The 16743-nt window shown below is 45.9% G+C and overlaps 83 pseudogenes; all 83 read left to right on the top strand.

Moving 5' to 3' along the window:
• Positions 1-31: 31 nt before the first annotated feature.
• LOC140089342 (5S ribosomal RNA) lies at positions 32-150 on the top strand (annotated as a pseudogene).
• A 70-nt stretch (positions 151-220) lies between these two features.
• LOC140089619 (5S ribosomal RNA) lies at positions 221-339 on the top strand (annotated as a pseudogene).
• Positions 340-411: 72 nt separating this feature from the next.
• Positions 412-530, top strand: LOC140103174 (5S ribosomal RNA; annotated as a pseudogene).
• A 72-nt stretch (positions 531-602) lies between these two features.
• LOC140105772 (5S ribosomal RNA) lies at positions 603-721 on the top strand (annotated as a pseudogene).
• A 70-nt stretch (positions 722-791) lies between these two features.
• Positions 792-910, top strand: LOC140104801 (5S ribosomal RNA; annotated as a pseudogene).
• Positions 911-980: 70 nt separating this feature from the next.
• LOC140089331 (5S ribosomal RNA) lies at positions 981-1099 on the top strand (annotated as a pseudogene).
• A 72-nt stretch (positions 1100-1171) lies between these two features.
• On the top strand, positions 1172-1290 carry LOC140099554 (5S ribosomal RNA; annotated as a pseudogene).
• A 70-nt stretch (positions 1291-1360) lies between these two features.
• LOC140106312 (5S ribosomal RNA) lies at positions 1361-1479 on the top strand (annotated as a pseudogene).
• Positions 1480-1742: 263 nt separating this feature from the next.
• On the top strand, positions 1743-1861 carry LOC140112834 (5S ribosomal RNA; annotated as a pseudogene).
• A 72-nt stretch (positions 1862-1933) lies between these two features.
• On the top strand, positions 1934-2052 carry LOC140089486 (5S ribosomal RNA; annotated as a pseudogene).
• Positions 2053-2124: 72 nt separating this feature from the next.
• LOC140105262 (5S ribosomal RNA) lies at positions 2125-2243 on the top strand (annotated as a pseudogene).
• Positions 2244-2315: 72 nt separating this feature from the next.
• On the top strand, positions 2316-2434 carry LOC140103825 (5S ribosomal RNA; annotated as a pseudogene).
• Positions 2435-2695: 261 nt separating this feature from the next.
• Positions 2696-2814, top strand: LOC140089320 (5S ribosomal RNA; annotated as a pseudogene).
• A 72-nt stretch (positions 2815-2886) lies between these two features.
• On the top strand, positions 2887-3005 carry LOC140089309 (5S ribosomal RNA; annotated as a pseudogene).
• A 72-nt stretch (positions 3006-3077) lies between these two features.
• Positions 3078-3196, top strand: LOC140089297 (5S ribosomal RNA; annotated as a pseudogene).
• Positions 3197-3266: 70 nt separating this feature from the next.
• On the top strand, positions 3267-3385 carry LOC140089364 (5S ribosomal RNA; annotated as a pseudogene).
• Positions 3386-3457: 72 nt separating this feature from the next.
• On the top strand, positions 3458-3576 carry LOC140103163 (5S ribosomal RNA; annotated as a pseudogene).
• Positions 3577-3648: 72 nt separating this feature from the next.
• On the top strand, positions 3649-3767 carry LOC140105764 (5S ribosomal RNA; annotated as a pseudogene).
• A 70-nt stretch (positions 3768-3837) lies between these two features.
• Positions 3838-3956, top strand: LOC140104796 (5S ribosomal RNA; annotated as a pseudogene).
• Positions 3957-4026: 70 nt separating this feature from the next.
• LOC140089286 (5S ribosomal RNA) lies at positions 4027-4145 on the top strand (annotated as a pseudogene).
• Positions 4146-4217: 72 nt separating this feature from the next.
• On the top strand, positions 4218-4336 carry LOC140099543 (5S ribosomal RNA; annotated as a pseudogene).
• A 70-nt stretch (positions 4337-4406) lies between these two features.
• On the top strand, positions 4407-4525 carry LOC140106308 (5S ribosomal RNA; annotated as a pseudogene).
• A 261-nt stretch (positions 4526-4786) lies between these two features.
• LOC140104011 (5S ribosomal RNA) lies at positions 4787-4905 on the top strand (annotated as a pseudogene).
• A 72-nt stretch (positions 4906-4977) lies between these two features.
• On the top strand, positions 4978-5096 carry LOC140089275 (5S ribosomal RNA; annotated as a pseudogene).
• A 72-nt stretch (positions 5097-5168) lies between these two features.
• Positions 5169-5287, top strand: LOC140089264 (5S ribosomal RNA; annotated as a pseudogene).
• A 70-nt stretch (positions 5288-5357) lies between these two features.
• On the top strand, positions 5358-5476 carry LOC140089242 (5S ribosomal RNA; annotated as a pseudogene).
• Positions 5477-5548: 72 nt separating this feature from the next.
• LOC140103152 (5S ribosomal RNA) lies at positions 5549-5667 on the top strand (annotated as a pseudogene).
• A 72-nt stretch (positions 5668-5739) lies between these two features.
• On the top strand, positions 5740-5858 carry LOC140105760 (5S ribosomal RNA; annotated as a pseudogene).
• Positions 5859-5928: 70 nt separating this feature from the next.
• On the top strand, positions 5929-6047 carry LOC140104793 (5S ribosomal RNA; annotated as a pseudogene).
• Positions 6048-6117: 70 nt separating this feature from the next.
• Positions 6118-6236, top strand: LOC140089253 (5S ribosomal RNA; annotated as a pseudogene).
• Positions 6237-6308: 72 nt separating this feature from the next.
• LOC140099532 (5S ribosomal RNA) lies at positions 6309-6427 on the top strand (annotated as a pseudogene).
• A 70-nt stretch (positions 6428-6497) lies between these two features.
• On the top strand, positions 6498-6616 carry LOC140095711 (5S ribosomal RNA; annotated as a pseudogene).
• Positions 6617-6688: 72 nt separating this feature from the next.
• LOC140089231 (5S ribosomal RNA) lies at positions 6689-6807 on the top strand (annotated as a pseudogene).
• Positions 6808-6877: 70 nt separating this feature from the next.
• LOC140112752 (5S ribosomal RNA) lies at positions 6878-6996 on the top strand (annotated as a pseudogene).
• A 72-nt stretch (positions 6997-7068) lies between these two features.
• On the top strand, positions 7069-7187 carry LOC140113265 (5S ribosomal RNA; annotated as a pseudogene).
• A 72-nt stretch (positions 7188-7259) lies between these two features.
• On the top strand, positions 7260-7378 carry LOC140103129 (5S ribosomal RNA; annotated as a pseudogene).
• Positions 7379-7450: 72 nt separating this feature from the next.
• On the top strand, positions 7451-7569 carry LOC140105757 (5S ribosomal RNA; annotated as a pseudogene).
• Positions 7570-7639: 70 nt separating this feature from the next.
• LOC140104789 (5S ribosomal RNA) lies at positions 7640-7758 on the top strand (annotated as a pseudogene).
• A 70-nt stretch (positions 7759-7828) lies between these two features.
• On the top strand, positions 7829-7947 carry LOC140089220 (5S ribosomal RNA; annotated as a pseudogene).
• Positions 7948-8019: 72 nt separating this feature from the next.
• Positions 8020-8138, top strand: LOC140099521 (5S ribosomal RNA; annotated as a pseudogene).
• Positions 8139-8208: 70 nt separating this feature from the next.
• On the top strand, positions 8209-8327 carry LOC140106304 (5S ribosomal RNA; annotated as a pseudogene).
• Positions 8328-8588: 261 nt separating this feature from the next.
• LOC140104006 (5S ribosomal RNA) lies at positions 8589-8707 on the top strand (annotated as a pseudogene).
• A 72-nt stretch (positions 8708-8779) lies between these two features.
• Positions 8780-8898, top strand: LOC140089209 (5S ribosomal RNA; annotated as a pseudogene).
• Positions 8899-8970: 72 nt separating this feature from the next.
• LOC140089198 (5S ribosomal RNA) lies at positions 8971-9089 on the top strand (annotated as a pseudogene).
• A 70-nt stretch (positions 9090-9159) lies between these two features.
• Positions 9160-9278, top strand: LOC140089120 (5S ribosomal RNA; annotated as a pseudogene).
• A 72-nt stretch (positions 9279-9350) lies between these two features.
• Positions 9351-9469, top strand: LOC140103118 (5S ribosomal RNA; annotated as a pseudogene).
• Positions 9470-9541: 72 nt separating this feature from the next.
• Positions 9542-9660, top strand: LOC140105755 (5S ribosomal RNA; annotated as a pseudogene).
• Positions 9661-9730: 70 nt separating this feature from the next.
• Positions 9731-9849, top strand: LOC140104783 (5S ribosomal RNA; annotated as a pseudogene).
• A 70-nt stretch (positions 9850-9919) lies between these two features.
• On the top strand, positions 9920-10038 carry LOC140089187 (5S ribosomal RNA; annotated as a pseudogene).
• Positions 10039-10110: 72 nt separating this feature from the next.
• On the top strand, positions 10111-10229 carry LOC140099510 (5S ribosomal RNA; annotated as a pseudogene).
• Positions 10230-10299: 70 nt separating this feature from the next.
• LOC140095700 (5S ribosomal RNA) lies at positions 10300-10418 on the top strand (annotated as a pseudogene).
• Positions 10419-10490: 72 nt separating this feature from the next.
• LOC140089176 (5S ribosomal RNA) lies at positions 10491-10609 on the top strand (annotated as a pseudogene).
• Positions 10610-10679: 70 nt separating this feature from the next.
• Positions 10680-10798, top strand: LOC140112751 (5S ribosomal RNA; annotated as a pseudogene).
• A 72-nt stretch (positions 10799-10870) lies between these two features.
• On the top strand, positions 10871-10989 carry LOC140113264 (5S ribosomal RNA; annotated as a pseudogene).
• Positions 10990-11061: 72 nt separating this feature from the next.
• On the top strand, positions 11062-11180 carry LOC140088999 (5S ribosomal RNA; annotated as a pseudogene).
• Positions 11181-11252: 72 nt separating this feature from the next.
• LOC140099499 (5S ribosomal RNA) lies at positions 11253-11371 on the top strand (annotated as a pseudogene).
• Positions 11372-11441: 70 nt separating this feature from the next.
• On the top strand, positions 11442-11560 carry LOC140097859 (5S ribosomal RNA; annotated as a pseudogene).
• A 72-nt stretch (positions 11561-11632) lies between these two features.
• On the top strand, positions 11633-11751 carry LOC140113027 (5S ribosomal RNA; annotated as a pseudogene).
• Positions 11752-11821: 70 nt separating this feature from the next.
• LOC140089165 (5S ribosomal RNA) lies at positions 11822-11940 on the top strand (annotated as a pseudogene).
• Positions 11941-12012: 72 nt separating this feature from the next.
• On the top strand, positions 12013-12131 carry LOC140089154 (5S ribosomal RNA; annotated as a pseudogene).
• A 70-nt stretch (positions 12132-12201) lies between these two features.
• LOC140108538 (5S ribosomal RNA) lies at positions 12202-12320 on the top strand (annotated as a pseudogene).
• Positions 12321-12583: 263 nt separating this feature from the next.
• On the top strand, positions 12584-12702 carry LOC140088878 (5S ribosomal RNA; annotated as a pseudogene).
• Positions 12703-12774: 72 nt separating this feature from the next.
• LOC140099488 (5S ribosomal RNA) lies at positions 12775-12893 on the top strand (annotated as a pseudogene).
• Positions 12894-12963: 70 nt separating this feature from the next.
• On the top strand, positions 12964-13082 carry LOC140089143 (5S ribosomal RNA; annotated as a pseudogene).
• A 72-nt stretch (positions 13083-13154) lies between these two features.
• On the top strand, positions 13155-13273 carry LOC140095678 (5S ribosomal RNA; annotated as a pseudogene).
• Positions 13274-13345: 72 nt separating this feature from the next.
• Positions 13346-13464, top strand: LOC140113026 (5S ribosomal RNA; annotated as a pseudogene).
• Positions 13465-13534: 70 nt separating this feature from the next.
• Positions 13535-13653, top strand: LOC140113379 (5S ribosomal RNA; annotated as a pseudogene).
• Positions 13654-13725: 72 nt separating this feature from the next.
• On the top strand, positions 13726-13844 carry LOC140088756 (5S ribosomal RNA; annotated as a pseudogene).
• A 72-nt stretch (positions 13845-13916) lies between these two features.
• LOC140089131 (5S ribosomal RNA) lies at positions 13917-14035 on the top strand (annotated as a pseudogene).
• Positions 14036-14105: 70 nt separating this feature from the next.
• Positions 14106-14224, top strand: LOC140088634 (5S ribosomal RNA; annotated as a pseudogene).
• Positions 14225-14296: 72 nt separating this feature from the next.
• LOC140089109 (5S ribosomal RNA) lies at positions 14297-14415 on the top strand (annotated as a pseudogene).
• A 70-nt stretch (positions 14416-14485) lies between these two features.
• LOC140098325 (5S ribosomal RNA) lies at positions 14486-14604 on the top strand (annotated as a pseudogene).
• A 72-nt stretch (positions 14605-14676) lies between these two features.
• LOC140103107 (5S ribosomal RNA) lies at positions 14677-14795 on the top strand (annotated as a pseudogene).
• Positions 14796-14867: 72 nt separating this feature from the next.
• Positions 14868-14986, top strand: LOC140112756 (5S ribosomal RNA; annotated as a pseudogene).
• A 70-nt stretch (positions 14987-15056) lies between these two features.
• Positions 15057-15175, top strand: LOC140112712 (5S ribosomal RNA; annotated as a pseudogene).
• Positions 15176-15245: 70 nt separating this feature from the next.
• LOC140113520 (5S ribosomal RNA) lies at positions 15246-15364 on the top strand (annotated as a pseudogene).
• Positions 15365-15436: 72 nt separating this feature from the next.
• LOC140089098 (5S ribosomal RNA) lies at positions 15437-15555 on the top strand (annotated as a pseudogene).
• A 72-nt stretch (positions 15556-15627) lies between these two features.
• On the top strand, positions 15628-15746 carry LOC140089087 (5S ribosomal RNA; annotated as a pseudogene).
• Positions 15747-15816: 70 nt separating this feature from the next.
• On the top strand, positions 15817-15935 carry LOC140088511 (5S ribosomal RNA; annotated as a pseudogene).
• A 72-nt stretch (positions 15936-16007) lies between these two features.
• Positions 16008-16126, top strand: LOC140113437 (5S ribosomal RNA; annotated as a pseudogene).
• A 72-nt stretch (positions 16127-16198) lies between these two features.
• LOC140094939 (5S ribosomal RNA) lies at positions 16199-16317 on the top strand (annotated as a pseudogene).
• A 72-nt stretch (positions 16318-16389) lies between these two features.
• LOC140105418 (5S ribosomal RNA) lies at positions 16390-16508 on the top strand (annotated as a pseudogene).
• A 70-nt stretch (positions 16509-16578) lies between these two features.
• Positions 16579-16697, top strand: LOC140095667 (5S ribosomal RNA; annotated as a pseudogene).
• The last annotated feature ends 46 nt before the right edge of the window (positions 16698-16743 follow it).

Below are 16743 nucleotides of genomic sequence, written 5' to 3'. Positions count from 1 at the left end.
GGTAAAAGAAGGTTCAAATTGAACAGCTGCTGTCAACGGCCATTCTAAGCTGAATGTGCCTGCTCTCGTCAGATCGCAGCAGCAATGCAGCTTAAGGCTTGGCAAGTACCAGCATGGGAGACTGGCTGGGAATCCCAAGTTCCGTTGACCTTTTTGAACCTGAAAATTGTGTTAGTTTCTCTATGAGATAGTAAAAGAAGGTTCAAATTGAACAGCTGCTGTCAACGGCCATTCTAAGCTGAATGTACCTGCTCTCGTCAGATCGCAGCAGCAATGCAGCTTAAGGCTTGGCAAGTACCAGCATGGGAGACTGGCTGGGAATCCCAAGTTCCGTTGACCTTTTTGAACCTGAAAATTGTGTTAGTTTCTCTGTCAAAGATGGTAAAAGAAGGTTCAAATTGAACAGCTGCTGTCAACGGCCATTCTAAGCTGAATGTGCCTGCTCTCGTGAGATCGCAGCAGCAATGCAGCTTAAGGCTTGGCAAGTACCAGCATGGGAGACTGGCTGGGAATCCCAAGTTCCGTTGACCTTTTTGAACCTTAAAATTGTATTAGTTTCTCTGTCAAAGATGGTAAAAGAAGGTTCAAATTGAACAGCTGCTGTCAACGGCCATTCTAAGCTGAATGTGCCAGCTCTCGTCAGATCGCAGCAGCAATGCAGCTTAAGGCTTGGCAAGTACCAGCATGGGAGACTGGCTGGGAATCCCAAGTTCCGTTGACCTTTTTGAACCTGAAAATTGTGTTAGTTTCTCTATGAGATAGTAAAAGAAGGTTCAAATTGAACAGCTGCTGTCAACGGCCATTCTAAGCTGAATGTGCCTGCTCTCGTCAGATCGCAGCAGCAATGCAGCTTAAGGCTTGGCAAGTACCAGATTGGGAGACTGGCTGGGAATCCCAAGATCCGTTGACCTTTTTGAACCTGAAAATTGTGTTTGTTTCTCTATGAGATAGTAAAAGAAGGTTCAAATTGAACAGCTGCTGTCAACGGCCATTCTAAGCTGAATGTGCCTGCTCTCGTCAGATCGCAGCAGCAATGCAGCTTAAGGCTTGGCAAGTACCAGCATGGGAGACTGGCTGGGAATCCCAAGTTCCGTTGACCTTTTTGAACCTGAAAATTGTGTTAGTTTCTCTGTCAAAGATGGTAAAAGAAGGTTCAAATTGAACAGCTGCTGTCAACGGCCATTCTAAGCTGAATGTGCCTGCTCTCGTCAGATCGCAGCAGAAATGCAGCTTAAGGCTTGGCAAGTACCAGCATGGGAGACTGGCTGGGAATCCCAAGTTCCGTTGACCTTTTTGAACCTGAAAATTGTGTTAGTTTCTCTATGAGACAGTAAAAGAAGGTTCAAATTGAACAGCTGCTGTCAACGGCCATTCTAAGCTGAATGTGCCTGCTCTCGTCAGATTGCAGCAGCAATGCAGCTTAAGGCTTGGCAAGTACCAGATTGGGAGACTGGCTGGGAATCCCAAGTTCCGTTGACCTTATTGAACCTGAAAATTTTATTAGTTTCTCTGTCAAAGATGGTAAAAGAAGGTTCAAATTGAACAGCTGCTGTCAACGGCCATTCTAAGGTGAATGTGCCTGCTCTCGTCAGATCGCAGCAGCAATGCAGCTTAAGGCTTGGCAAGTACCAGCATGCGAGACTGCCTGGGAATCCCAAGTTCCGCTGACCTTTTTGAACCTTAAAATTGTGTTAGTTTCTCTGTCAAAGATGGTAAAAGAAGGTTCAAATTGAACAGCTGCTGTCAACAGCCATTCTAAGCTGAATGTGCCTGCTCTCGTGAGATCGCAGCAGCAATGCAGCTTAAGGCTTGGCAAGTACCAGCATGGGAGACTGGCTGGGAATCCCAAGTTCCGTTGACCTTTTTGAACCTTAAATTTGTATTAGTTTCTCTGTCAAAGATGGTAAAAGAAGGTTCAAATTGAACAGCTGCTGTCAACGGCCATTCTAAGCTGAATGTACCTGCTCTCGTCAGATCGCAGCAGCAATGCAGCTTAAGGCTTGGCAAGTACCAGCATGGGAGACTGGCTGGGAATCCCAAGTTCCGTTGACCTTTTTGAACCTGAAAATTGTGTTAGTTTCTCTGTCAAAGATGGTAAAAGAAGGTTCAAATTGAACAGCTGCTGTCAATGGCCATTCTAAGCTGAATGTGCCTGCTCTCGTCAGATCGCAGCAGAAATGCAGCTTAAGGCTTGGCAAGTACCAGCATGGGAGACTGGCTGGGAATCCCAAGTTCCGTTGACCTTTTTGAACCTGAAAATTGTGTTAGTTTCTCTGTCAAAGATGGTAAAAGAAGGTTCAAATTGAACAGCTGCTGACAACGGCCATTCTAAGCTGAATGTGCCTGCTCTCGTCAGATCGCAGCAGCAATGCAGCTTAAGGCTTGGCAAGTACCAGATTGGGAGACTGGCTGGGAATCCCAAGTTCCGTTGACCTTATTGAACCTGAAAATTTTATTAGTTTCTCTGTCAAAGATGGTAAAAGAAGGTTCAAATTGAACAGCTGCTGTCAACGGCCATTCTAAGGTGAATGTGCCTGCTCTCGTCAGATCGCAGCAGCAATGCAGCTTAAGGCTTGGCAAGTACCAGCATGCGAGACTGCCTGGGAATCCCAAGTTCCGCTGACCTTTTTGAACCTTAAAATTGTGTTAGTTTCTCTATGAGATAGTAAAAGAAGGTTCAAATTGAACAGCTGCTGTCAACGGCCATTCTAAGCTGAATGTGCCTGCTCTCGTCAGATCGCAGCAGCAATGCAGCTTAAGGCTTGGCAAGTACCAGCATGGGAGACTGGCTGGGAATCCCAAGTTCCGTTGACCTTTTTGAACCTGAAAATTGTGTTAGTTTCTCTGTCAAAGATGGTAAAAGAAGGTTCAAATTGAACAGCTGCTGTCAACGGCCATTCTAAGCTGAATGTGCCTGCTCTCGTCAGATCGCAGCAGCAATGCAGCTTAAGGCTTGGCAAGTACCAGCATGGGAGACTGGCTGGGAATCCCAAGTTCCGTTGACCTTTTTGAACCTGAAAATTGTGTTAGTTTCCCTGTCAAAGATGGTAAAAGAAGGTTCAAATTGAACAGCTGCTGTCAACGGCCATTCTAAGCTGAATGTGCCTGCTCTCGTCAGATCGCAGCAGCAATGCAGCTTAAGGCTTGGCAAGTACCAGCATGGGAGACTGGCTGGGAATCCCAAGTTCCGTTGACCTTTTTGAACCTGAAAATTGTGTTAGTTTCTCTATGAGATAGTAAAAGAAGGTTCAAATTGAACAGCTGCTGTCAACGGCCATTCTAAGCTGAATGTACCTGCTCTCGTCAGATCGCAGCAGCAATGCAGCTTAAGGCTTGGCAAGTACCAGCATGGGAGACTGGCTGGGAATCCCAAGTTCCGTTGACCTTTTTGAACCTGAAAATTGTGTTAGTTTCTCTGTCAAAGATGGTAAAAGAAGGTTCAAATTGAACAGCTGCTGTCAACGGCCATTCTAAGCTGAATGTGCCTGCTCTCGTGAGATCGCAGCAGCAATGCAGCTTAAGGCTTGGCAAGTACCAGCATGGGAGACTGGCTGGGAATCCCAAGTTCCGTTGACCTTTTTGAACCTTAAAATTGTATTAGTTTCTCTGTCAAAGATGGTAAAAGAAGGTTCAAATTGAACAGCTGCTGTCAACGGCCATTCTAAGCTGAATGTGCCAGCTCTCGTCAGATCGCAGCAGCAATGCAGCTTAAGGCTTGGCAAGTACCAGCATGGGAGACTGGCTGGGAATCCCAAGTTCCGTTGACCTTTTTGAACCTGAAAATTGTGTTAGTTTCTCTATGAGATAGTAAAAGAAGGTTCAAATTGAACAGCTGCTGTCAACGGCCATTCTAAGCTGAATGTGCCTGCTCTCGTCAGATCGCAGCAGCAATGCAGCTTAAGGCTTGGCAAGTACCAGATTGGGAGACTGGCTGGGAATCCCAAGATCCGTTGACCTTTTTGAACCTGAAAATTGTGTTTGTTTCTCTATGAGATAGTAAAAGAAGGTTCAAATTGAACAGCTGCTGTCAACGGCCATTCTAAGCTGAATGTGCCTGCTCTCGTCAGATCGCAGCAGCAATGCAGCTTAAGGCTTGGCAAGTACCAGCATGGGAGACTGGCTGGGAATCCCAAGTTCCGTTGACCTTTTTGAACCTGAAAATTGTGTTAGTTTCTCTGTCAAAGATGGTAAAAGAAGGTTCAAATTGAACAGCTGCTGTCAACGGCCATTCTAAGCTGAATGTGCCTGCTCTCGTCAGATCGCAGCAGAAATGCAGCTTAAGGCTTGGCAAGTACCAGCATGGGAGACTGGCTGGGAATCCCAAGTTCCGTTGACCTTTTTGAACCTGAAAATTGTGTTAGTTTCTCTATGAGACAGTAAAAGAAGGTTCAAATTGAACAGCTGCTGTCAACGGCCATTCTAAGCTGAATGTGCCTGCTCTCGTCAGATTGCAGCAGCAATGCAGCTTAAGGCTTGGCAAGTACCAGATTGGGAGACTGGCTGGGAATCCCAAGTTCCGTTGACCTTATTGAACCTGAAAATTTTATTAGTTTCTCTGTCAAAGATGGTAAAAGAAGGTTCAAATTGAACAGCTGCTGTCAACGGCCATTCTAAGGTGAATGTGCCTGCTCTCGTCAGATCGCAGCAGCAATGCAGCTTAAGGCTTGGCAAGTACCAGCATGCGAGACTGCCTGGGAATCCCAAGTTCCGCTGACCTTTTTGAACCTTAAAATTGTGTTAGTTTCTCTATGAGATAGTAAAAGAAGGTTCAAATTGAACAGCTGCTGTCAACGGCCATTCTAAGCTGAATGTGCCTGCTCTCGTCAGATCGCAGCAGCAATGCAGCTTAAGGCTTGGCAAGTACCAGCATGGGAGACTGGCTCGGAATCCCAAGTTCCGTTGACCTTTTTGAACCTGAAAATTGTGTTAGTTTCTCTGTCAAAGATGGTAAAAGAAGGTTCAAATTGAACAGCTGCTGTCAACGGCCATTCTAAGCTGAATGTGCCTGCTCTCGTCAGATCGCAGCAGCAATGCAGCTTAAGGCTTGGCAAGTACCAGCATGGGAGACTGGCTGGGAATCCCAAGTTCCGTTGACCTTTTTGAACCTGAAAATTGTGTTAGTTTCCCTGTCAAAGATGGTAAAAGAAGGTTCAAATTGAACAGCTGCTGTCAACGGCCATTCTAAGCTGAATGTGCCTGCTCTCGTCAGATCGCAGCAGCAATGCAGCTTAAGGCTTGGCAAGTACCAGCATGGGAGACTGGCTGGGAATCCCAAGTTCCGTTGACCTTTTTGAACCTGAAAATTGTGTTAGTTTCTCTATGAGATAGTAAAAGAAGGTTCAAATTGAACAGCTGCTGTCAACGGCCATTCTAAGCTGAATGTACCTGCTCTCGTCAGATCGCAGCAGCAATGCAGCTTAAGGCTTGGCAAGTACCAGCATGGGAGACTGGCTGGGAATCCCAAGTTCCGTTGACCTTTTTGAACCTGAAAATTGTGTTAGTTTCTCTGTCAAAGATGGTAAAAGAAGGTTCAAATTGAACAGCTGCTGTCAACGGCCATTCTAAGCTGAATGTGCCTGCTCTCGTGAGATCGCAGCAGCAATGCAGCTTAAGGCTTGGCAAGTACCAGCATGGGAGACTGGCTGGGAATCCCAAGTTCCGTTGACCTTTTTGAACCTTAAAATTGTGTTAGTTTCTCTGTCAAAGATGGTAAAAGAAGGTTCAAATTGAACAGCTGCTGTCAACGGCCATTCTAAGCTGAATGTGCCAGCTCTCGTCAGATCGCAGCAGCAATGCAGCTTAAGGCTTGGCAAGTACCAGCATGGGAGACTGGCTGGGAATCCCAAGTTCCGTTGACCTTTTTGAACCTGAAAATTGTGTTAGTTTCTCTATGAGATAGTAAAAGAAGGTTCAAATTGAACAGCTGCTGTCAACGGCCATTCTAAGCTGAATGTGCCTGCTCTCGTCAGATCGCAGCAGCAATGCAGCTTAAGGCTTGGCAAGTACCAGATTGGGAGACTGGCTGGGAATCCCAAGATCCGTTGACCTTTTTGAACCTGAAAATTGTGTTTGTTTCTCTATGAGATAGTAAAAGAAGGTTCAAATTGAACAGCTGCTGTCAACGGCCATTCTAAGCTGAATGTGCCTGCTCTCGTCAGATCGCAGCAGCAATGCAGCTTAAGGCTTGGCAAGTACCAGCATGGGAGACTGGCTGGGAATCCCAAGTTCCGTTGACCTTTTTGAACCTGAAAATTGTGTTAGTTTCTCTGTCAAAGATGGTAAAAGAAGGTTCAAATTGAACAGCTGCTGTCAACGGCCATTCTAAGCTGAATGTGCCTGCTCTCGTCAGATCGCAGCAGAAATGCAGCTTAAGGCTTGGCAAGTACCAGCATGGGAGACTGGCTGGGAATCCCAAGTTCCGTTGACCTTTTTGAACCTGAAAATTGTGATAGTTTCTCTATGAGACAGTAAAAGAAGGTTCAAATTGAACAGCTGCTGTCAACGGCCATTCTAAGCTGAATGTGCCTGCTCTCGTCAGATCGCAGCAGCAATGCAGCTTAAGGCTTGGCAAGTACCAGATTGGGAGACTGGCTGGGAATCCCAAGTTCCGTTGACCTTTTTGAACCTGAAAATTGTGTTAGTTTCCCTGTCAAAGATGGTAAAAGAAGGTTCAAATTGAACAGCTGCTGTCAACGGCCATTCTAAGCTGAATGTGCCTGCTCTCGTCAGATCGCAGCAGCAATGCAGCTTAAGGCTTGGCAAGTACCAGCATGGGAGACTGGCTGGGAATCCCAAGTTCCGTTGACCTTTTTGAACCTGAAAATTGTGTTAGTTTCTCTATGAGATAGTAAAAGAAGGTTCAAATTGAACAGCTGCTGTCAACAGCCATTCTAAGCTGAATGTACCTGCTCTCGTCAGATCGCAGCAGCAATGCAGCTTAAGGCTTGGCAAGTACCAGCATGGGAGACTGGCTGGGTATCCCAAGTTCCGTTGACCTTTTTGAACCTGAAAATTGTGTTAGTTTCTCTGTCAAAGATGGTAAAAGAAGGTTCAAATTGAACAGCTGCTGTCAACAGCCATTCTCAGCTGAATGTGCCTGCTCTCGTGAGATCGCAGCAGCAATGCAGCTTAAGGCTTGGCAAGTACCAGCATGGGAGACTGGCTGGGAATCCCAAGTTCCGTTGACCTTTTTGAACCTGAAAATTGTGTTAGTTTCTCTGTCAAAGATGGTAAAAGAAGGTTCAAATTGAACAGCTGCTGTCAACGGCCATTCTAAGCTGAATGTGCCTGCTCTCGTGAGATCGCAGCAGCAATGCAGCTTAAGGCTTGGCAAGTACCAGCATGGGAGACTGGCTGGGAATCCCAAGTTCCGTTGACCTTTTTGAACCTTAAAATTGTGTTAGTTTCTCTGTCAAAGATGGTAAAAGAAGGTTCAAATTGAACAGCTGCTGTCAACGGCCATTCTAAGCTGAATGTGCCAGCTCTCGTCAGATCGCAGCAGCAATGCAGCTTAAGGCTTGGCAAGTACCAGCATGGGAGACTGGCTGGGAATCCCAAGTTCCGTTGACCTTTTTGAACCTGAAAATTGTGTTAGTTTCTCTATGAGATAGTAAAAGAAGGTTCAAATTGAACAGCTGCTGTCAACGGCCATTCTAAGCTGAATGTGCCTGCTCTCGTCAGATCGCAGCAGCAATGCAGCTTAAGGCTTGGCAAGTACCAGATTGGGAGACTGGCTGGGAATCCCAAGATCCGTTGACCTTTTTGAACCTGAAAATTGTGTTTGTTTCTCTATGAGATAGTAAAAGAAGGTTCAAATTGAACAGCTGCTGTCAACGGCCATTCTAAGCTGAATGTGCCTGCTCTCGTCAGATCGCAGCAGCAATGCAGCTTAAGGCTTGGCAAGTACCAGCATGGGAGACTGGCTGGGAATCCCAAGTTCCGTTGACCTTTTTGAACCTGAAAATTGTGTTAGTTTCTCTGTCAAAGATGGTAAAAGAAGGTTCAAATTGAACAGCTGCTGTCAACGGCCATTCTAAGCTGAATGTGCCTGCTCTCGTCAGATCGCAGCAGAAATGCAGCTTAAGGCTTGGCAAGTACCAGCATGGGAGACTGGCTGGGAATCCCAAGTTCCGTTGACCTTTTTGAACCTGAAAATTGTGTTAGTTTCTCTATGAGACAGTAAAAGAAGGTTCAAATTGAACAGCTGCTGTCAACGGCCATTCTAAGCTGAATGTGCCTGCTCTCGTCAGATTGCAGCAGCAATGCAGCTTAAGGCTTGGCAAGTACCAGATTGGGAGACTGGCTGGGAATCCCAAGTTCCGTTGACCTTATTGAACCTGAAAATTTTATTAGTTTCTCTGTCAAAGATGGTAAAAGAAGGTTCAAATTGAACAGCTGCTGTCAACGGCCATTCTAAGGTGAATGTGCCTGCTCTCGTCAGATCGCAGCAGCAATGCAGCTTAAGGCTTGGCAAGTACCAGCATGCGAGACTGCCTGGGAATCCCAAGTTCCGCTGACCTTTTTGAACCTTAAAATTGTGTTAGTTTCTCTATGAGATAGTAAAAGAAGGTTCAAATTGAACAGCTGCTGTCAACGGCCATTCTAAGCTGAATGTGCCTGCTCTCGTCAGATCGCAGCAGCAATGCAGCTTAAGGCTTGGCAAGTACCAGCATGGGAGACTGGCTCGGAATCCCAAGTTCCGTTGACCTTTTTGAACCTGAAAATTGTGTTAGTTTCTCTGTCAAAGATGGTAAAAGAAGGTTCAAATTGAACAGCTGCTGTCAACGGCCATTCTAAGCTGAATGTGCCTGCTCTCGTCAGATCGCAGCAGCAATGCAGCTTAAGGCTTGGCAAGTACCAGCATGGGAGACTGGCTGGGAATCCCAAGTTCCGTTGACCTTTTTGAACCTGAAAATTGTGTTAGTTTCCCTGTCAAAGATGGTAAAAGAAGGTTCAAATTGAACAGCTGCTGTCAACGGCCATTCTAAGCTGAATGTGCCTGCTCTCGTCAGATCGCAGCAGCAATGCAGCTTAAGGCTTGGCAAGTACCAGCATGGGAGACTGGCTGGGAATCCCAAGTTCCGTTGACCTTTTTGAACCTGAAAATTGTGTTAGTTTCTCTATGAGATAGTAAAAGAAGGTTCAAATTGAACAGCTGCTGTCAACGGCCATTCTAAGCTGAATGTACCTGCTCTCGTCAGATCGCAGCAGCAATGCAGCTTAAGGCTTGGCAAGTACCAGCATGGGAGACTGGCTGGGAATCCCAAGTTCCGTTGACCTTTTTGAACCTGAAAATTGTGTTAGTTTCTCTGTCAAAGATGGTAAAAGAAGGTTCAAATTGAACAGCTGCTGTCAACGGCCATTCTAAGCTGAATGTGCCTGCTCTCGTGAGATCGCAGCAGCAATGCAGCTTAAGGCTTGGCAAGTACCAGCATGGGAGACTGGCTGGGAATCCCAAGTTCCGTTGACCTTTTTGAACCTTAAAATTGTGTTAGTTTCTCTGTCAAAGATGGTAAAAGAAGGTTCAAATTGAACAGCTGCTGTCAACGGCCATTCTAAGCTGAATGTGCCAGCTCTCGTCAGATCGCAGCAGCAATGCAGCTTAAGGCTTGGCAAGTACCAGCATGGGAGACTGGCTGGGAATCCCAAGTTCCGTTGACCTTTTTGAACCTGAAAATTGTGTTAGTTTCTCTATGAGATAGTAAAAGAAGGTTCAAATTGAACAGCTGCTGTCAACGGCCATTCTAAGCTGAATGTGCCTGCTCTCGTCAGATCGCAGCAGCAATGCAGCTTAAGGCTTGGCAAGTACCAGATTGGGAGACTGGCTGGGAATCCCAAGATCCGTTGACCTTTTTGAACCTGAAAATTGTGTTTGTTTCTCTATGAGATAGTAAAAGAAGGTTCAAATTGAACAGCTGCTGTCAACGGCCATTCTAAGCTGAATGTGCCTGCTCTCGTCAGATCGCAGCAGCAATGCAGCTTAAGGCTTGGCAAGTACCAGCATGGGAGACTGGCTGGGAATCCCAAGTTCCGTTGACCTTTTTGAACCTGAAAATTGTGTTAGTTTCTCTGTCAAAGATGGTAAAAGAAGGTTCAAATTGAACAGCTGCTGTCAACGGCCATTCTAAGCTGAATGTGCCTGCTCTCGTCAGATCGCAGCAGAAATGCAGCTTAAGGCTTGGCAAGTACCAGCATGGGAGACTGGCTGGGAATCCCAAGTTCCGTTGACCTTTTTGAACCTGAAAATTGTGATAGTTTCTCTATGAGACAGTAAAAGAAGGTTCAAATTGAACAGCTGCTGTCAACGGCCATTCTAAGCTGAATGTGCCTGCTCTCGTCAGATCGCAGCAGCAATGCAGCTTAAGGCTTGGCAAGTACCAGATTGGGAGACTGGCTGGGAATCCCAAGTTCCGTTGACCTTTTTGAACCTGAAAATTGTGTTAGTTTCCCTGTCAAAGATGGTAAAAGAAGGTTCAAATTGAACAGCTGCTGTCAACGGCCATTCTAAGCTGAATGTGCCTGCTCTCGTCAGATCGCAGCAGCAATGCAGCTTAAGGCTTGGCAAGTACCAGCATGGGAGACTGGCTGGGAATCCCAAGTTCCGTTGACCTTTTTGAACCTGAAAATTGTGTTAGTTTCTCTATGAGATAGTAAAAGAAGGTTCAAATTGAACAGCTGCTGTCAACAGCCATTCTAAGCTGAATGTACCTGCTCTCGTCAGATCGCAGCAGCAATGCAGCTTAAGGCTTGGCAAGTACCAGCATGGGAGACTGGCTGGGTATCCCAAGTTCCGTTGACCTTTTTGAACCTGAAAATTGTGTTAGTTTCTCTGTCAAAGATGGTAAAAGAAGGTTCAAATTGAACAGCTGCTGTCAACAGCCATTCTCAGCTGAATGTGCCTGCTCTCGTGAGATCGCAGCAGCAATGCAGCTTAAGGCTTGGCAAGTACCAGCATGGGAGACTGGCTGGGAATCCCAAGTTCCGTTGACCTTTTTGAACCTTAAATTTGTATTAGTTTCTCTGTCAAAGATGGTAAAAGAAGGTTCAAATTGAACAGCTGCTGTCAACGGCCATTCTAAGCTGAATGTACCTGCTCTCGTCAGATCGCAGCAGCAATGCAGCTTAAGGCTTGGCAAGTACCAGCATGGGAGACTGGCTGGGAATCCCAAGTTCCGTTGACCTTTTTGAACCTGAAAATTGTGTTAGTTTCTCTGTCAAAGATGGTAAAAGAAGGTTCAAATTGAACAGCTGCTGTCAACGGCCATTCTAAGCTGAATGTGCCTGCTCTCGTCAGATCGCAGCAGAAATGCAGCTTAAGGCTTGGCAAGTACCAGCATGGGAGACTGGCTGGGAATCCCAAGTTCCGTTGACCTTTTTGAACCTGAAAATTGTGTTAGTTTCTCTATGAGACAGTAAAAGAAGGTTCAAATTGAACAGCTGCTGTCAACGGCCATTCTAAGCTGAATGTGCCTGCTCTCGTCAGATCGCAGCAGCAATGCAGCTTAAGGCTTGGCAAGTACCAGTTTGGGAGACTGGCTGGGAATCCCAAGTTCCGTTGACCTTATTGAACCTGAAAATTTTATTAGTTTCTCTGTCAAAGATGGTAAAAGAAGGTTCAAATTGAACAGCTGCTGTCAACGGCCATTCTAAGGTGAATGTGCCTGCTCTCGTCAGATCGCAGCAGCAATGCAGCTTAAGGCTTGGCAAGTACCAGCATGCGAGACTGCCTGGGAATCCCAAGTTCCGTTGACCTTTTTGAACCTTAAAATTGTGTTAGTTTCTCTATGAGATAGTAAAAGAAGGTTCAAATTGAACAGCTGCTGTCAACGGCCATTCTAAGCTGAATGTGCCTGCTCTCGTCAGATCGCAGCAGCAATGCAGCTTAAGGCTTGGCAAGTACCAGCATGGGAGACTGGCTGGGAATCCCAAGTTCCGTTGACCTTTTTGAACCTGAAAATTGTGTTAGTTTCCCTGTCAAAGATGGTAAAAGAAGGTTCAAATTGAACAGCTGCTGTCAACGGCCATTCTAAGCTGAATGTGCCTGCTCTCGTCAGATCGCAGCAGCAATGCAGCTTAAGGCTTGGCAAGTACCAGCATGGGAGACTGGCTGGGAATCCCAAGTTCCGTTGACCTTTTTGAACCTGAAAATTGTGTTAGTTTCTCTATGAGATAGTAAAAGAAGGTTCAAATTGAACAGCTGCTGTCAACGGCCATTCTAAGCTGAATGTACCTGCTCTCGTCAGATCGCAGCAGCAATGCAGCTTAAGGCTTGGCAAGTACCAGCATGGGAGACTGGCTGGGTATCCCAAGTTCCGTTGATTTTTTTGAACCTGAAAATTGTGTTAGTTTCTCTGTCAAAGATGGTAAAAGAAGGTTCAAATTGAACAGCTGCTGTCAACAGCCATTCTCAGCTGAATGTGCCTGCTCTCGTGAGATCGCAGCAGCAATGCAGCTTAAGGCTTGGCAAGTACCAGCATGGGAGACTGGCTGGGAATCCCAAGTTCCATTGACCTTTTTGAACCTTAAATTTGTATTAGTTTCTCTGTCAAAGATGGTAAAAGAAGGTTCAAATTGAACAGCTGCTGTCAACGGCCATTCTAAGCTGAATGTACCTGCTCTCGTCAGATCGCAGCAGCAATGCAGCTTAAGGCTTGGCAAGTACCAGCATGGGAGACTGGCTGGGAATCCCAAGTTCCGTTGACCTTTTTGAACCTGAAAATTGTGTTAGTTTCTCTGTCAAAGATGGTAAAAGAAGGTTCAAATTGAACAGCTGCTGTCAACGGCCATTCTAAGCTGAATGTGCCTGCTCTCGTCAGATCGCAGCAGAAATGCAGCTTAAGGCTTGGCAAGTACCAGCATGGGAGACTGGCTGGGAATCCCAAGTTCCGTTGACCTTTTTGAACCTGAAAATTGTGTTAGTTTCTCTATGAGACAGTAAAAGAAGGTTCAAATTGAACAGCTGCTGTCAACGGCCATTCTAAGCTGAATGTGCCTGCTCTCGTCAGATCGCAGCAGCAATGCAGCTTAAGGCTTGGCAAGTACCAGCATGGGAGACTGGCTGGGAATCCCAAGTTCCGTTGACCTTTTTGAACCTTAAAATTGTGTTAGTTTCTCTGTCAAAGATGGTAAAAGAAGGTTCAAATTGAACAGCTGCTGTCAACGGCCATTCTAAGCTGAATGTGCCTGCTCTCGTCAGATCGCAGCAGCAATGCAGCTTAAGGCTTGGCAAGTACCAGATTGGGAGACTGGCTGGGAATCCCAAGTTCCGTTGACCTTATTGAACCTGAAAATTTTATTAGTTTCTCTGTCAAAGATGGTAAAAGAAGGTTCAAATTGAACAGCTGCTGTCAACGGCCATTCTAAGGTGAATGTGCCTGCTCTCGTCAGATCGCAGCAGCAATGCAGCTTAAGGCTTGGCAAGTACCAGCATGCGAGACTGCCTGGGAATCCCAAGTTCCGTTGACCTTTTTGAACCTTAAAATTGTGTTAGTTTCTCTATGAGATAGTAAAAGAAGGTTCAAATTGAGCAGCTGCTGTCAACGGCCATTCTAAGCTGAATGTGCCTGCTCTCGTCAGATCGCAGCAGCAATGCAGCTTAAGGCTTGGCAAGTACCAGCATGGGAGACTGGCTGGGAATACCAAGTTCCGTTGACCTTTTTGAACCTGAAAATTGTGTTAGTTTCTCTGTCAAAGATGGTAAAAGAAGGTTCAAATTGAACAGCTGCTGTCAACGGCCATTCTAAGCTGAATGTACCTGCTCTCGTCAGATCGCAGCAGCAATGCAGCTTAAGGCTTGGCAAGTACCAGCATGGGAGACTGGCTGGGAATCCCAAGTTCCGTTGACCTTTTTGAACCTGAAAATTGTGTTAGTTTCCCTGTCAAAGATGGTAAAAGAAGGTTCAAATTGAACAGCTGCTGTCAACGGCCATTCTAAGCTGAATGTGCCTGCTCTCGTCAGATCGCAGCAGCAATGCAGCTTAAGGCTTGGCAAGTACCAGCATGGGAGACTGGCTGGGAATCCCAAGTTCCGTTGACCTTTTTGAACCTGAAAATTGTGTTAGTTTCTCTATGAGATAGTAAAAGAAGGTTCAAATTGAACAGCTGCTGTCAACGGCCATTCTAAGCTGAATGTACCTGCTCTCGTCAGATCGCAGCAGCAATGCAGCTTAAGGCTTGGCAAGTACCAGCATGGGAGACTGGCTGGGAATCCCAAGTTCCGTTGACCTTTTTGAACCTGAAAATTGTGTTAGTTTCCCTGTCAAAGATGGTAAAAGAAGGTTCAAATTGAACAGCTGCTGTCAACGGCCATTCTAAGCTGAATGTGCCTGCTCTCGTCAGATCGCAGCAGCAATGCAGCTTAAGGCTTGGCAAGTACCAGCATGGGAGACTGGCTGGGAATCCCAAGTTCCGTTGACCTTTTTGAACCTGAAAATTGTGTTAGTTTCTCTATGAGATAGTAAAAGAAGGTTCAAATTGAACAGCTGCTGTCAACGGCCATTCTAAGCTGAATGTACCTGCTCTCGTCAGATTGCAGCAGCAATGCAGCTTAAGGCTTGGCAAGTACCAGCATGGGAGACTGGCTGGGAATCCCAAGTTCCGTTGACCTTTTTGAACCTGAAAATTGTGTTAGTTTCTCTGTCAAAGATGGTAAAAGAAGGTTCAAATTGAACAGCTGCTGTCAACGGCCATTCTAAGCTGAATGTGCCTGCTCTCGTGAGATCGCAGCAGCAATGCAGCTTAAGGCTTGGCAAGTACCAGCATGGGAGACTGGCTGGGAATCCCAAGTTCCGTTGACCTTTTTGAACCTTAAAATTGTATTAGTTTCTCTGTCAAAGATGGTAAAAGAAGGTTCAAATTGAACAGCTGCTGTCAACGGCCATTCTAAGCTGAATGTGCCAGCTCTCGTCAGATCGCAACAGCAATGCAGCTTAAGGCTTGGCAAGTACCAGCATGGGAGACTGGCTGGGAATCCCAAGTTCCGTTGACCTTTTTGAACCTGAAAATTGTGTTAGTTTCTCTATGAGACAGTAAAAGAAGGTTCAAATTGAACAGCTGCTGTCAACGGCCATTCTAAGCTGAATGTGCCTGCTCTCGTCAGATCGCAGCAGCAATGCAGCTTAAGGCTTGGCAAGTACCAGCAAGCGAGACTGCCTGGGAATCCCAAGTTCCGTTGACCTTTTTGAACCTGAAAATTGTGTTAGTTTCTCTATGAGATAGTAAAAGAAGGTTCAAATTGAACAGCTGCTGTCAACGGCCATTCTAAGCTGAATGTGCCTGCTCTCGTCAGATCGCAGCAGCAATGCAGCTTAAGGCTTGGCAAGTACCAGCATGGGAGACTAGCTGGGAATCCCAAGTTCCGTTGACCTTTTTGAACCTGAAAATTGTGTTAGTTTCTCTGTCAAAGATGGTAAAAGAAGGTTCAAATTGAACAGCTGCTGTCAACGGCCATTCTAAGCTGAATGTGCCTGCTCTCGTCAGATCGCAGCAGCAATGCAGCTTAAGGCTTGGCAAGTACCAGCATGGGAGACTGGCTGGGAATCCCAAGTTCCGTTGACCTTTTTGAACCTGAAAATTGTGTTAGTTTCCCTGTCAAAGATGGTAAAAGAAGGTTCAAATTGAACAGCTGCTGTCAACGGCCATTCTAAGCTGAATGTGCCTGCTCTCGTCAGATCGCAGCAGCAATGCAGCTTAAGGCTTGGCAAGTACCAGCATGGGAGACTGGCTGGGAATCCCAAGTTCCGTTGACCTTTTTGAACCTGAAAATTGTGTTAGTTTCTCTATGAGATAGTAAAAGAAGGTTCAAATTGAACAGCTGCTGTCAACGGCCATTCTAAGCTGAATGTACCTGCTCTCGTCAGATCGCAGCAGCAATGCAGCTTAAGGCTTGGCAAGTACCAGCATGGGAGACTGGCTGGGAATCCCAAGTTCCGTTGACCTTTTTGAACCTGAAAATTGTGTTAGTTTCTCTGTCAAAGATGGTAAAAGAAGGTTCAAATTGAACAGCTGCTGTCAACAGCCATTCTAAGCTGAATGTGCCTGCTCTCGTGAGATCGCAGCAGCAATGCAGCTTAAGGCTTGGCAAGTACCAGCATGGGAGACTGGCTGGGAATCCCAAGTTCCGTTGTCCTTTTTGAACCTTAAATTTGTATTAGTTTCTCTGTCAAAGATGGTAAAAGAAGGTTCAAATTGAACAGCTGCTGTCAACGGCCATTCTAAGCTGAATGTACTTGCTCTCGTCAGATCGCAGCAGCAATGCAGCTTAAGGCTTGGCAAGTACCAGCATGGGAGACTGGCTGGGAATCCCAAGTTCCGTTGACCTTTTTGAACCTGAAAATTGTGTTAGTTTCTCTGTCAAAGATGGTAAAAGAAGGTTCAAATTGAACAGCTGCTGTCAACGGCAATTCTAAGCTGAATGTGCCTGCTCTCGTCAGATCGCAGCAGAAATGCAGCTTAAGGCTTGGCAAGTACCAGCATGGGAGACTTGCTGGGAATCCCAAGTTCCGTTGACCTTTTTGAACCTGAAAATTGTGTTAGTTTCTCTATGAGACAGTAAAAGAAGGTTCAAATTGAACAGCTGCTGTCAACGGCCATTCTAAGCTGAATGTGCCTGCTCTCGTCAGATCGCAGCAGCAATGCAGCTTAAGGCTTGGCAAGTACCAGATTGGGAGACTGGCTGGGAATCCCAAGTTCCGTTGACCTTATTGAACCTGAAAATTTTATTAGTTTCTCTGTCAAAGATGGTAA

The sequence above is a fragment of the Engystomops pustulosus genome, chromosome 1 (genome assembly GCF_040894005.1).
Source record: "Engystomops pustulosus chromosome 1, aEngPut4.maternal, whole genome shotgun sequence".
NCBI classification, from domain to species: domain Eukaryota; kingdom Metazoa; phylum Chordata; class Amphibia; order Anura; family Leptodactylidae; genus Engystomops; species Engystomops pustulosus.
The sequence above is the reverse complement of the archived record's forward strand: the minus strand, read 5'-3'. Positions and strand labels throughout refer to the sequence as shown.